The sequence below is a fragment of the Chionomys nivalis genome, chromosome X, assembly GCF_950005125.1.
Source record: "Chionomys nivalis chromosome X, mChiNiv1.1, whole genome shotgun sequence".
NCBI classification, from domain to species: domain Eukaryota; kingdom Metazoa; phylum Chordata; class Mammalia; order Rodentia; family Cricetidae; genus Chionomys; species Chionomys nivalis.
Genome location: NC_080112.1, coordinates 88,845,401 through 88,859,162, shown reverse-complemented (window position 1 = coordinate 88,859,162; position 13,762 = coordinate 88,845,401). Strand labels below are relative to the sequence as shown.

Genomic DNA, 13,762 nt, shown 5'->3' with positions numbered 1-13,762 from the left:
ATCCCGATCAACCCATCTGTAATAATCTGTGTAGCACCAGTCTTACCAGGAAAGATTCAGCATGTCTGACCTGGCGGCTTGCTTCATCGTGTCTGGCTCTGAGAGGAGCTGCGCTGCATCTGAGCTCACTTCCTCTTCCTCCCAGCATTCTATTCTGTTTACTCCACCTACCTAAAGGCTGGCCAATCAAATGGGCCAAGGCAGTTTCTTTATTAGTCAACAACCTTCCTCCATCATTTTCCCTTTTTCTGTTTAAACAAAAAAAGGAAGGCTTTAACTTTAACATAGCAAAATTACATATAACAAAACAGTTATCAAGTAAAAATTATAGTTACAATATTTATATCTACTTTATCTTTTATCATAACAAAGGAAAACTATAACTATTCTTCACCTCCATCAAAGACTCCAGAAAGATACAATATTACCTAAGCAAACAAGAAATAAGCAACTTGCAAACTCTAGAAATGACAGAGACATCTCGCTGCCTGGACAGTCACCCAAAGTTTCTCTGTACCGTTGGTGCATCCATCTTCGGCCTATAGGCCCATGGTATCCAGCAGACATTTCTATGAAGCAGGAAAATTCAAAGGCAGTTCAGTCACTATCTGCTGTGTCCTGCAGAATGTCTCGGAGACTCCTTCATGAATCAGGAACCCCGAAAGATCATCTCACCTTTAGGCAAGTTCAGTAGTCCTCTTTCTGTGGGTTCTTTGTGTCCAGTTTATGCAGCAGTTCAGGCAAGAGCAGTTTCTTGCCCAAATGGCTATCAAACTCCATAAGGAACCTCTTTGGTGCCCATTTCTTCTTGAAGTAGATTGGTGCTGCCAGGAGCAGACGTGTCTCAATGTCAGAAAAACCCTAAGTTATTAAAACATTAAAAATGCCATATTCTATAATCTTTGAAAGATATGAAGAATGTCTATCTAAAATATATCTATGTACATCTAGAAAATCTAACATGACTACAAACTTGACTATTATAGATAACTATTCATTAACAACTTATATATATAACATTTTTACATGAGCTACACAATCACAATATCTTAATCAATATCAGAAATACATATACATATAACAAAATTGACCTTAAATTTAAATCACCAAAGCAAAATCCATATCAATGCAAATTATTCATACCTATATCACTGATCCTCAGAACCCCCCACCCCCACCTTTACTACTATAAAAATCCAATTCTAATTGAGCTCGCTGATTCTCTGGATTTTCCAATACGTTGGACATGCAGAGAGACCGAGTTTGCAAACTTGATTAAAATAAAGGCTCTTTGTTTTTATATATGGGACTCGGTCTCCTTTGTTTGTGTTTGTGGGGACCCCACAGATTTGGGCATAACCATCATGTGGTGCACATTCCAACAGATATTTCTGCAGTAAACTATTTTACCTAAGGCTGAGAAATTATAGAAATAGAGAGTCCAGAAAGATGATAAGAGCCAGAGAAACAGACACTTTGTCACAATATTGTGTTCTGTTTAATTGTCAGAGAAGCAACATCCACGAAATCTCCTGACTACGGCTGAATAAACAAGGATAACACCAATAAGTACTCTACCGTGGAAGAGAAAATGTTTCATGTGGCCCCTATCTATAGCAATGAACTACAAGCAACTAAGGAATGCTAAAAGAGGGGAGAAATAATCTTCCCCAAGGAGGGGTATTCCCGAATTCTTATCTAATAACAAGTGGTCAGACCTGAAATCATAGACATACAAAAAATCTTAAAAGGAGTGATCAAATTTTATTTCTATATTTAGAAGTGTGTGTGAGTATGTGTAAAGAGGATTTAAGAGGAAAGAGGAAACAGAAAATTATGCAATTATATTTGAATTTTAAAAAATAGTTAAATTGCATGAAAGAATCTGAATAAAGTAAAACCACATAAAGAAAAATAAATGAATTAAATATAGTTATATCAGTTCCTCCTTCCATGTCCTCACTTTAATTCCTCTCATGTCCTCCATTCACTTCACCTCAAATCGATAGTCTTTTTTATATAATTATTTCTACATATATATAAAATAAATATATAAATATAACATTGTAAGTTTGTTTAATGTGGTTTGTGTGTATATGCAAATTCAGGGCCGGCCACTTTGTGTTGGGTAAGCAATTAGGGAGCTCAACACTAGGAAAGACTAATTCTCCTCTGAGCAGTCATTAGTTGCCTGTAGCTCTTCATATATTGGTAGAGCCTGTGAGATTCCCCATTCCAAATTAGCGTGTCTATTTTTAATATCATTATATGTGTGTTCACTTATTGGCCATAAAAATATTAAATACCCATGTATCAGGACCTTAAGAGATGGGTAAATTATGTTTTCCCTACCCAAAGGAATTCTCTGCTATTCTTTTTCCTACTACTCTTTATGGTGTATTGTTTTGGATACAATCAGAAACAATTAAAAATACCAGAATACAATATTTTAATGTGTATTAAGAGAATTCATGGTTAGTCCTTTAATAAGACATAGAAAAATGTCACCTAATTAGAGAGTATAATTCTTACTTGGTTTGAATAGGTCTTTTCACACAGGTAAAATGGGATATAACACCCTTGAGCTAAAAAATAGGTTGGTTAGGTTACCGATGCAAGGACCATATAGCAATGAATGGCACTGTAAAACTCAGACTTTACTTTTGCTTCTGCCCTTGATACCAAAAAGGGGAAAAGTGATTCCTAGGCAGGCAGGCCTGGGCTGAAGCTGCAGTATTCATTTGCGTAGGTATAAGTCAAAGTGGCAGCACCAGTTTCTCGGCCTTCACATTGTCTTTGCATGGTTGTGCAGTAGTAATCCATTTCTCACACTCTGGAGAAGCGGTGCAACATGAAATCACCTTCACAATTCATCTTGAGGATGACATTGACCAGTGAAGTATCAGTGGAAAAATTAGGCAATGTGGTGGGATCATTATAGAACAGCCCAATGGCATCTGCCTAGTGAGGACTGTAAAACGCTGGAGAAAATCTGCTAAAGGATGACTGAACATTTAAAAGTTCCTTTTACAGCCAAAAAGTTGTTCTACCAAGGAAGAAAGGTAATTGTCTTTTTACTGGGCTCATATCCTATTATCACCGTCAGAATATAGGACTGCAGAATTACTAGTTTGGCACGTTAGTGATAAAGTGAAGCTAATAGAAAGCTTAATACAGTCCAAAACATGCCAAATATCTAGGAGTATGTGTGAGAATTCTTTTACCACCAAACATTAATTATTCAAAACAGTCTCAAAATCCTAATAAGCACTATTCCTTTGATAATGCTGTCTGAATATCGGGGAGCTGGTCTGCACTTGGTTGATGTGTTTTTGTTTTATATACCACTATTTTCAGTTATATATGTTGAATTTCATATACACACAAAAAAAGAAAAACTGAAGATTTGTTTTTAGTATTTGATCATTTTATAAATGTATATAATAATTTTTAGTTGTTTAACCCTACTATCCTCTCTCAGACCCTCTCCCCTTTCCACTAAATCCCTAATTCCTAAAAGTTCTCCATTCTATTGTCTTTTTACTTGTGACACATAAAGTTAAATTGGAGGTACTTGCATGAACATGAATGTGAGGATATTTATTGGAACATGAACAACTTTTCAGTGGCTGTATAACCGGAGAAAATGATAGTCCACCTCCAGCCATTCGGGGTAAGTGGTCCCTCATATACCCTTTTTGCCATCAATGATTATATTAGGATTACTATTACTATGATAAAATATCATGATCAAAATCAACTTTGGAGGAAAGTGCTTATTTTTATCTTATAGATTCACAATACAACCCATCTCAAGGGAAGTCAGAGCAGGAACTCAAACAGGGCAGGAACCTTGAAGAAGGAACTAAAGTAGCAGTCATGGAAGAATTATGCTTCCTGGCCTCCTTCCTTCCTCTGCTTTGTTCACCTTTCTTTCTTTCTTTCTTTCTTTCTTTCTTTCTTTCTTTCTTTCTTTCTTTCTTTCTTTCTTTCTTCCTTCCTTCCTTTCTTTTCTCTCTCTCTCTCTCTCTCTCTCTCTCTCTCTCTCTCTCTCTCTCTTTCTTCCATGGTAGTATGCCTGCTGGCATTGTCCTTGTTCAGCTTTTGTTTAGTTTTGTTTTTGTTTTTTGTTTTGTTTTGTTTTTAAAGGCAAGGTTTCTCTGTAGCTTTGGAGCCTTTCCTGGAGCTCACCCTGTAGACAAGGCTAGCCTCAAACTCACAGAGATCTTTCAGCCCCTCTTCTTCCATGTTCCCTGAGACTTAGGTGCAGGAATATTTTGTTTTTTGATCAGTTGTGGTTTTCAATAAAGGTCCCATCTGCTGCAAAGAGAAGTTTCCTTGATGAAGGGTGGGAGCTATATTTATCTGTGAGTATAAGGATAAATATTTAGAATACAGTTAGAAATTATGTTCTAGTAAAGGTTCAGTTGTAGGTTCTCTTCTAAGATTTATGCCACCATTATGCCTGGGTAGTTAGCCAGTTTTCAAGTACCATGCATGATTTCTGTCCTATTGGATGGGCTGTAAATTCAACATGATAGCTCTTAGTTATTGCCAAGATACAAGTGCTAAAGGAAAATCTCGCTAGTCCCGTCTGCCCAACCTTCATAGTTCCACCATGCTCTTGCAGGAGAGTGTTGCTGGGCTGTTGCCCTGTACCTTTCAGCTGCACAAGTTTGAAACATGGCAACTTTGAAAGATATTACCAGGAGACCTAAGTCCATCAAAAAAAAATCCAGAAAATTACCAGGTCTATGAAGATGGTCGCAGCTGCAAAATATGCCAGGGCTGAGTGGGACCTGAGACCAGGTTGAGGGTATGGAACAAGCTCCTTGGCTCTTTATGAATAGGTTGATATTAAATTACCTGAGAACAAGAACAAACACCTCCTTTTTGGTGTGTCCTCAGATCAAGGGATTTGTGGTGCTATTCATTCCTCAGTGGCCAAATAGATGAAGAATGAGGAAGCTACCCTCATCGCTGCTGGGAAAGAAGTTATAATTGCGGGAATTGGTAACAAAATCAATGACATACTTTATAGGACTCACTCTGACCAGTTTTTGGTGTCAAAGTTGTGGGATAGAAGTCCCCTACTGCTTCCTATCCCACCCAGCTTGCATCCAGAACCCTTCCTCCTTCTGCCCCCTTCCCTCTTTGGGCACATAATACCACCTAGCTCAGCCTGTCTGGGCGCTGGGGGCGAATCCTCAGGGCAAACAGGCGGGGTGGAGTTCCTTTGTTTCACTGGCGCACCTAAACCAAGCAAGGTAGGCACTTTGTTTACGAACTACCCAACCAGCACGGAGATCTGATCTCGGCACAAGGAGAGCCATCATTGGGCACGGAGAGCTAATCTTGGCACCAGGAGAGTCATCATTGGGCACGGAGATCTGATATTGTCACCAGGAGAGACATCACTGGAGCACCAGGAGAACCATCACTGGGGAGTACCATCACTGGGAAGGTACATCAGTAGGCAAGGAGACCTGATCCTGTAAAAGAAGATCCATAGCAGAGCATTCGGAGGAAGAGATGGGCAGGCGCCAATGCAAGAATTCACTCAACAATCTGAAAAATAATATGAAACCACCAGAACCCAGCGACCTCACAACAGGAGGACATGAACACCTTAATCATGAAGAAGTAGAAAAATTTGACTTTATGAAAGTGATTGACACCCTTAAACAGCATGTAAAAAATGCCCTTATAGAAATGGATGAGAAGTATAACAGAAAGTTTGAAGAATTGAGTAAATCAGTGAATGATACCCTAGGAAACCAAGGAAAAACAATCAAACAGATAATGGAAACAGTTCAAGACATAAAAACTGAAATGGAGGCAAAGAAGAAAACAAAAACAGAAGGCTGGCTAGACAGGGAAAATCTAGGTAAACGAATAGAGTCTACAGAAACAAGCATAACCAACAGAATACAAGAGATAGAAGAAAGAATCACAGATTCTGAAGATACCATAGAGAAAATAAACACGCTGATCAAAGAAAACAGCAAGGCCAACAAACTCTCATCACAAAACATTCAGGAAATACGGGTCACAATAAAAAGACCAAACCTAAGAATAATAGGAGTAGAAGAAGGAGAAGAAGTGCAGATCAATGGTCCAGAAAATATATTTAATAACATTATAGAAGAAAACTTTCCCATCCTAAAGAAAGATATACCTATGAAGGTTCAAGAAGCATACAGAACACCAAATAGGCTGGATCAAAAAAAAACATCCCCTCGCCATATAATAATCAAAACACAAAGCATACAGAACAAAGAAAGAATATTAAGAGCTGCAAAGGAAAAAGGCCAAGTTACTTATAAAGGTAAATCTATCAGACTTACACCTGACTTCTCTATGGAAACCATGAAAGCCAGAAGGTCCTGGATAGATGTACTGCAGAAACTAAGAGACTGTGGATGCAAGCCCAGACTACTATACCCAGCCAAACTTTCATTCACTATAAATGGAGAAAACAAAATTTTCCAGGATAAAAACAAATTTAAACAATACGTAGCCACAAATCCAGCCTTACAGAAAGTAACAGAAGGAAAATCACTAACCAAGAAGTCCAACAATGACCACAATATCTCAGACAACTAGAGACCCTTCACCAGCGCAACTCAAAGAAGGGAAACACACAAAATTTACTACTAAAAAAATGACCGGAGTTAACAACCACTGGTCATTAATATCACTTAATGTCAATGGACTCAACTCAGCTATAAAAAGGCACAGACTAAGAGATTGGATACAAAAACAGGATCCAACATTGTGCTGTTTACAAGAAACACACCTCAACCACAAGACAGACACCTACTCAGAGTAAAGGGTTGGGATAAGGCTTATCAAGTAAATGGACCTAAGAAACAAGCAGGTGTGGTCATACTAATTTCTAATAAAGTTGACTTCAAACTTAAATCAATCAGAAGAGATGGAGAGGGACATTTTCTACTTATAATAGGAACAATTCATCAGGATGAAGTCTCAATCCTGAATATCTATGCCCCTAACATAAAAGCACCCACTTATGTAAAAGAAACATTGTTAAAACTCAAGGCAGCAATCAAACTGCACACATTAATAGTAGGAGATTTTAAGACTCCTCTCTCACCAATGGACAGGTCAATCAGACAGAAACCTAACAGAGAAATAAGAGGATTAAGGGAAGTAATGAATCAAATGGACTTAACAGACATCTATAGAACATTCCACCCAAATAGGAAAGAATATACCTTCTTCTCTGAAGCTCATGAAATCTTCTCAAATTTGACCACATACTCGGTAAAAAAGCAAACATCCACAGTTACAAAAAAATATCTGTAACCACATGTATCTTATCAGATCACCATGGATTAAAGCTAGAATTCAGCAATAATGCTAAATGCACAAAGCCTACAAACTCATGGAAACAGAACAATCAACTACTGAACCATACCTGGATTAAGGAAGAAATAAAGAAAGAAATTAAAGTCTTCCTTGAATTCAATGAAAATAAAGAAACAACATACTCAAACCTATGGGACACTATGAAAGCAGTCCTGAGAGGAAAGTTTATAGCACTAAGTGCCCACATAAAGAAAACAGAGAAAGCACACATTGGAGACTTAACAGCTCACCTGAAAGCTCTAGAAAAAAAAGAAGCAGACTCACCTAGAAGGGGTAGAAGACTGGAAATAATCAAACTGAGGGCTCAAATCCACAAAATAGAAACATAGAAAACAATTGAAAGAATCAATGAAACAAAAAGCTGGTTCCTGGAGAAAATCAACAAGATTGATAAACCCCTATCCAAACTAATCAAATGGCAGAGAGAGAATTTGCAAATTAATAAGATCAGAAATGAAAAAGAGGACATAACCACAGACACAGAGGAAATTCAGAGAATCATTAGATCTTACTAGAAAAGCCTGTATGCCACAAAACTGGAAAATGTTAAAGAAATGGGCACTTTTTAAGATGAATACCATATACCAAAGTTAAACCAGGACCAGGTAAACAACCTAAATAGACCCGTGAGTCGCGAAGAATTTGAAGTTGTTATCAAAAACCTCCCTTCCAAATAAAGTCCAGGACCAGATGGTTTCAATGCGGAATTCTACCAGAACTTCCAAGAAGACCTAATACCTATACTCCTTAATGTATTTCACAATATAGAAATAGAGGAGTCATTGCCAAATTCCTTTTATGAAGCTACAGTAACTCTGATACCGAAACCACACAAAGACTCAACCAACAAAGAGAATTACAGGCCAATCTCACTCATGAACATCGACGCAAAAATCCTCAACAAAATACTGGCAAACCGAATCAAAGACCACATTAGAAAAATTATCCATTATGATCAAGTAGGCTTCATCCCAGAGATGCAGAGCTGGTTCAACATACGCAAATCTATCAATGTAATCCATCATATAAATAAACTGAAAGAAAAAAACCATATGATCGTTTCATTAGATGCTGAAAAAGCATTTGACAAAATTCAACATCCTTTTATGATAAAAGTCTTGGAGAGATTAGGAATACAAGGGTCATACCTAAATATAATTAAAGCTATTTACAGCAAGCCGACAGCTAACATCAAATTAAACGGAGAGAAACTTAAAGCCATCCCTCTAAAATCAGGAACATGCCAAGGCTGTCAACTCTCTCCATACCTCTTCAATATATTGCTTGAATTCTTAGCAATAGCAATAAGACAACATAAGGGGATCAAGGGGATTCGAATTGGAAAGGAAGAATTTAAACTTGCGTTATTTGCAGATGATATGATAGTGTACTTAAGCGACCCCCAAAACTCCACCAAAGAACTTCTAGAGCTGATAAATACCTTTAGTAATGTGGCAGGATACAAGATCAACTCCAAAAAATCAGTCGCCCTCTTATACACAAAGGATATGGAAGCAGAGAGGGAAATAAGAGAATCATCACCTTTCACGATAGCCACAAACAGCATAAAATATGTTGGGGTAACTCTAACCAAGGAAGTGAAAGATCTATTTGACAAGAACTTTAAGTCTTTGAAGAAAGAAATTGAAGAGGATACCAGAAAATGGAAGGACCTCCCTTGCTCTTGGATTGGGAAGATCAACATAGTAAAAATGGCAATTCTACCAAAGGCAGTCTATAGAATCAATGCAATCCCCATCAAGGTCCCATAAAAATTCTTCACAGATCTTGAGAGGACAATAATCAACTCTATATGGAAAAACAAAAAACCCAGGATAGCCAAAACAATCTTATACAATAAAGGAACTTCTGGAGGCATTACCATCCCTGACTTCAAACTCTATTACAGAGCTACAGTAATGAAAACAGCGTGGTACTGGCATAAAAACAGAGAAGTCGACCAATGGAATCGTATAGAAGACCCGGATTTTAACCCACAAACCTATGAACACCTCATTTTCGATAAAGGAGCTAAAAGTGTACAATGGAAGAAAGAAAGCATCTTCAACAAATGGTGCTGGCACAACTGGATGTCAACCTGTAGAAGAATGAAAATAGACCCATATCTATCACCATGCACAAAACTCAAATCCAAATGGATCAAAGACCTCAATATCAATCTGAACACACTCAACCTGATAGAAGAGAAAATGGGAAGTACCCTACAACATATGGGCACAGGAGATCACTTCCTATGTATAACCCCAGCAGCACAGACATTAAGGGCAACATTGAATAATTGGGACCTCCTGAAACTGAGAAGCTTCTGTAAAGCAAAGGACACTGTCACTAAGACAAAAAGGGAGCCTACTGACTGGGAGAAGATCTTCACCAACCCCGCACCAGACAAAGGTCTAATCTCCAAAATATATAAAGAACTCAAGAAAGTAGACGTTAAAATGATAATTAACCCAATTAAAAAATGGGGCACTGAACTGAACAGAGAATTCTCAACAGAAGACGTTCAAATGGCCAAAAGATACTTAAGGTCATGCTCAACCTCCTTAGCGATCAGAGAAATGCAAATCAAAACAATTTTGAGATATCATCTTACACCTGTCAGAATGGCTAAAATCAAAAACACCAAGGATAGCCTTTGCTGGAGAGGTTTTGGAGAAAGGGCAACCCTCATCCATTGCTGGTGGGACTGCCAACTTATGCAACCAATTTGGAAATCAGTGTGCCGGTTTCTCAGAAAAATTGGGATCAACCTACCTCTGGACACAGCAATACCACTCTTGGGAATATACCCAAGAGATCCCTTATCATATGACAAAAGCATTTGTTCAACTATGTTCATAGCAGCATTATTTGTAATAGCCAGAACCTGGAAGCATCCTAGGTGTCCTTCAATGGAAGAATGGATGAAGAAAGTGTGGAATATATACACATTAGAGTACTACTCTGCGGTAAAAAACAATGACTTCTCGAATTTTGCATGCAAATGGATGGAAATAGAAAATACTATCCTGAGTGAGGTAACCCAGACCCAAAAAGAAGATCATGGGATGTACTCACTCATAATTGGTTTCTAGCCATGGATAGGGGGCCACTGAGTCTATAATTTGTGGTCCTAAAGAAGCTTAACCAGAGGGCAAACCCAAGGAAAAACATATAGTTATCCTCCTGGCTATGGGAAATAGACAAGATTGCTGGGCAAAAAATTGGAATCTTGGGGGTGGGGTGGGATGTGGATAAGGGGAGATGGAGAAAAAAAAGTGTGAAGGAGAGGATGAGGGGAACTTGGGGAAACGGGATGATTGGGGATGTAGGAAGTTTGGATAGGGGAGCAGGGAAACTCCTATCTTAGTTAAGGGAGCCACCTAAGGGTTGGCAAGAGACGTGAAATTGGAGTGGCTACCAGATGCCCAGGGCAATGTCCCCAGTTAGTTCCTTGGGCACCTGAGGATAGGGAACCTGAAATGAACCTATCCTATAATCATACTGATGAATATCTTGCATATCACCATAGAACCTTCATCTAGCGATGGATGGAGATAGAGACAGAGACCCACAGTGGAGCACCGGACTGAGCTCCCAAGGTCCTAATGAAGAGCAGAAGGAGGGAGAACATGAGCAAGGAAGTCAGGACCACGAGGGGTGCACCCACCCACTGAGACAGTGGGGCCGATCTATTGGGAGCTCACCAAGGCCAGCTGGACTGTGACTGAAAAAGCATGGGATAAAACCGGACTCTCTGAACATGGCGGACAATGAGAGCTGATGAGAGGCCAAGGACAATGGCATGGGGTTTTGATCCTACTTCATGTTCTGGCTTTGTGGGAGCCTAGACAGTGTGGATGTTCACCTTCCTAGACCTGGATGGAGGGGGGAGGACTTTGGACTTTCCACAGGGCAGGAACCCTGACTGCTCCTGGGACTGGAGAGGGAGGAGAAGAGGAGTGGGGGAAGGGGGAGAGGTGCGGGAGGAGGGGGAGGTAAATGGGAGGCGGGGAGGAGGCGGAAAATTTTTTTTTTAAAAAAAAAAAATATAAGAAGTCCCCTACATTTTTGAGATTCATCAGACATTGCCTTTGAATTCTTAAATTCTGGATATGAATTTGATGAAGAACCTATCATTTTTAATCAGTTCAAGTCTGCTCTCTCCTACAAGATATAAGATAAGTCCACCTTTCTCAATACCATTACAGCTGCTGAGAGCATGAGCCTTACAGCAATGCTTATATGCTGCAGAATTCCCAGGAATACAGTCTGGTCAACATCATCTACTACTCCCTGAAGGAGTCCTCCACCAGTAAGAAACATTTCAGAATGACAGCTCTGGGCAATGTCTGCAAGAATGCTTCTGATATGATTGACAAATTGACTTGATGTTCAACTGCATCCATTAAGTTGTCATCACAAAGGAGTTGATTAAAATCATACCTGGCGCTGCGGCTCTGGATTAATGAAAATCAAGTTATACCCACAAATAATAGGTAAAGGAAAACAGCAAGCTGGTTTTAACTGGTTACTGTCTTTGTCAAAAGAACCTTGGTCCACTGAGTTATAAATAGAGCAAGATGTTTGTAAATTATCTTACAATAAACAAATTACAATAAGAAAGAAAAGAAAATCTTGCTGTGTTGACAATTGTTATGGACCATGATCATCATAGCAGGGTAGGACTCTATTGCTGTCTTTAATTTGAGGTTTGCATTGCACTTTGTGGCAACATGAAAGCTAGTCCTTATGGAGGTGGGAGATTTGGGGTTGGGTCCAGGAAAAATCATCGAAGACTTATACCCCACATATTTAATAACTTCAGCAATGGGGTTTTGTCTTCAACTTATAGGAGGTAACCAAGAGCAACAATAATCATCTATATTGTTTAGAGAGACTCTTTTACTGCCATTACCATCAAGAGTAGGTTATCACACCTGATTCTGTTAGTTTATGGCTTTTGGCAGAAGCAATATCACTCCAAGTGGCATAACTTCACTGCATATACATCATATACATATATGGGGGTGTGTGTACATGTGCATACACTCCTATGTTTTAGACATAATTTTATGTAGATATAACATAATACGATTCCCTATTGCTTTTTCCAACATCAGCATTATCTATCCCTGCTCTGTCTCATTATGTAGTATTTTTCCTTCTCCCTTTTTACCAGGACACAGGTGATATGATGGAGGTGGGTCTTGTATTAATCTGTTAATTTCATTGGTTAAATAAAGAAACTGCCTTAGCCCTTTAATAGGACAGAAAATTAGGTAGGCGGAGTAGACAGAACAGGATGCTGGGAGAAAGAAGCCGAGTAAGGAGTCGCCATGATTCTCCCACTCCCGACAGACGCAGGTTAAGATCTTCCCTGGTAAGCCAGCTCGTGGTACTACACAGAATATTAGAAATGGGTTAGATCAATATGTAAGAGCTAGCCAATAAGAGGCTGGAACTAACTTCCTTGTTCATGTTCTCTCTCCTTCTGCTCCTCATTATAACCTTGGGAGCTCAGTCCGGTGCTCCAGTGTGGGTCTCTGGCTCTGTCTCCATCCATCGCTAGATGAAGGTTCAATGGCGATATGCAAGATATTCATCAGTATGATTATAGGATAGATTCATTTCAGGTTCCCTATCCTCAGGTGCCCCAATGAACTAACTGGGGACATTGCCCTGGGCATCTGGTAGCCATTCCAAGTTCAAGTCTCTTGCCACCCCTTAGGTGGCTCCCTTACCTAAGGTATGAGTATGAGTTTCCCTGCTCCCCTATCCAACCTTCCTTTATCCCCAATCACCCCGATTCCCCCAGTTGGAGCAACGGTCTGAGCTCTTAAGGTCCAAATGAGGAGCAGAAGGAGGGAGAACATGAGCAAGGAAATCAGGACCACGAGGCGTGCACCCACCCACTGTGACAGTGGAAATGATCTCTTGGGAGCTCTTCAAGGCCAGCTGGACTGGGACTGAATAAGCATGGGTTGAAACTGGACTCTCTGAACATGGCGGACAATGAAGGCTGATGAGAAGCCAAGGACAATGGCACTAGGTTTCGATCCTAATACATGAACTGGCTTTGTGGGAGCTTAGCCTGTTTGGATGCTCACCTTCCTGGGCCTGGATGGAAGTGGGAGGACCTTGGTCTTCCTGTAGGGCAGGGAATTTGGACTGCTCTTCAGTATCAAGAGGGAGGGGGAATGGACTGGGGGGAGGAGAATAGGAGTGGGGATGGGGGAGGGGAGTGGGGGGAGGGGGCAATGTGTGGGAGGAGGGGAGGGAAATGGGAAACGGGGAGCAGTTGGAAATTTTAATTAAAAAAGAATAAAAAAAAAAAAAGAGGCTGGAACTAATGGGCTAGGCAGTGTTC

At 39.7% G+C, this 13,762-nt stretch overlaps 1 pseudogene; it reads left to right on the top strand.

The window, feature by feature from the left end:
- The first annotated feature begins 4,677 nt into the window (after window positions 1–4,677).
- Window positions 4,678–11,861, top strand: LOC130868153 (ATP synthase subunit gamma, mitochondrial-like; annotated as a pseudogene).
- Window positions 11,862–13,762: the final 1,901 nt, after the last annotated feature.